Source organism: Triticum aestivum, chromosome 7B (assembly GCF_018294505.1).
Source record: "Triticum aestivum cultivar Chinese Spring chromosome 7B, IWGSC CS RefSeq v2.1, whole genome shotgun sequence".
NCBI classification, from domain to species: Eukaryota; Viridiplantae; Streptophyta; class Magnoliopsida; order Poales; family Poaceae; genus Triticum; species Triticum aestivum.
The window spans coordinates 722,612,432-722,614,514 of NC_057813.1; the positions used below are offsets into that span (position 1 = coordinate 722,612,432).

The 2,083-nt window shown below is 33.7% G+C and overlaps 1 protein-coding gene across 1 annotated transcript in view; it reads left to right on the forward strand.

Annotated features, from left to right (window-relative positions):
• Positions 1-2,083, forward strand: part of LOC123158622 (dof zinc finger protein 5-like) — a 3,698-nt gene that overhangs the window by 813 nt on the left and 802 nt on the right. The window lies entirely within an intron of this gene.

Consider the following 2,083-nt stretch of genomic DNA (forward strand, 5'->3'; position numbering starts at 1 on the left):
ATCTTTTTGTTTAAAATGCTATATATTTTTCAGTCCCAAATATTCCATGGCAGTTTTTTAGTTTTATGAATTTTTTTGGTTTTAAATGTCACATTTTTTTCAGTCCCAAAAATGCCATGACAGTTTTTGTTTTTTGCAGCATGGCATATTTTCAAGAGGATGGCATTTTTTATTTTGAGAAATGGCATTTTTTTTATTTTTAATGCATGGCAGATTTTATTACTAAGTGCATGGCATTTTTTTCTTACCAATATGATGGCCTTTGTTTACATGGCATGGAAATTTTTATTACTAAGCACATGTCCCTTTTTTATTAACCATGTGATGGCATTTTTATTATAAGAAATGACTTTTTTTACAATAAGAGGATGACATTTTGTATAAATAGAATGGAATTTTTATTATAAGAGGATAACATTTTATGTTATAAGAGTATGGCATTTTTTATAAGAGGATGGCATTTTTTACATGCACTTCTTTATTGTGGCATTTTTCACAAATCTGTCACGCGTAATTTTCATATGATGGCATTGTTTTTCTTTTTCTTTCTATACATGTTGTTATATAGGGAAATCTTTTCTGAGATGTGGTAGTTTAGATATTTTTTTCTGGCAATTTTTCTTTTTTTCCTATGTAATGGCCTGCAAGGCCTAGTAAAAAACCCGACTTGTCGACTCATGGTGAATACATAAGCTACAAATTAGAGCTCCCTTGCAAACTTCTTTTTCCATTGTTGGTGCAGCTTTCATCTATAACTGTCTAGGTTGTCTTACAAATGGATATTTCATGATCACATTGTATGTGATTAAAATTTGGACAATTAAAACCCGAGGAAAGGCAGTACACGGCTCGCTGTTGCAGAACCAAAACAGTTAAAGTGCTTTTACCCTCGAAATATAAACATAGATATTGCTAGCTTAGTTTAAGCATATTCTTTTTATCCAGACATCCTTACAAAATCTCACTTTAGGCCCATCTCCTATGTTATAAACGTTTGAAAGCTCTGAAAGCCAGATTTTACGCTCATGAAGCCGAACAGAAATTAAGAGCACACTTGTTTCCATTCAGCCTGGATAAGAGTCTTGGACCCCAAAATATATTCCTGCCACGTACCATCCTCACTATACTTAACTTTAAAAAGCTACTCTCCACGTTCCTAAATATAAGTCTTCTTATAAATTTCAATATAGCCTATATACGGATGTATATAGACATATTTTAAAGTGTAGATTCACTTATTTTACTATGTATGTAGTCTATATTAGAATCTCTAAAAAGACTTATATTTAAAAACGGAGGGAGTACTTGATAGAAGCAAACATTTTTTGTTCCATAGTAATGGTGTCGAGTCCCCTTGGTTCTAGAAGGCAACACGGCACGTTTCATTTAGCAGTAAACAATATTTCTTTTGTTCATGACTTTGCCAATAGAATCTAGACCTGAAATATTGTGGCGTTTTAGCACTCACGTATAGGACTATAAAAAAGAGAGCGTATACGTAACCATTTTTTCCTTCCTACTCCCTCCATCTCTGGAAAGAAGACCGACAAGTTTTCTCTTAAGTGAAATGGTGTAAATTTGAATTAGTCTATAGAAAAAAATATTGCGGAGTACATATACCAAACTAACATCATTAGATACACGATAAATATATTTTATATTTTAGTATATTTATTATTGAATATTTTTTTCTAAAAACTAGGTCAAAGTATGATTTTTTTTATTTATCAAAAAAAAATACTACTGGTCAGTCGTTTTTTGAGCCCCTTGTATATTTTCCCCCAACAGAGAAAGGTGACTGAAAACCGAAAAGGCATCGTGCACGTCCGCCTCTACTGGTTCTTGGCCGCGAGGGAGGGAGCAGGATGCAACATCCACATAAAATATTCGGGTGCCCACTGACATTGGCACATTTGCTGCAGACGAGTAAATTGCACAGAAGTATTACAATTGGGGCATTGGAAGTAGATTGATACCAAGTTTGGTAATTTTTACATGTCAGTATCAAGTCTGGGGCTATACGTTACAAAAAGGTCTAAATCACGTATAAACGCGTATTGACAGTGTATCTGACCGGCGGGGC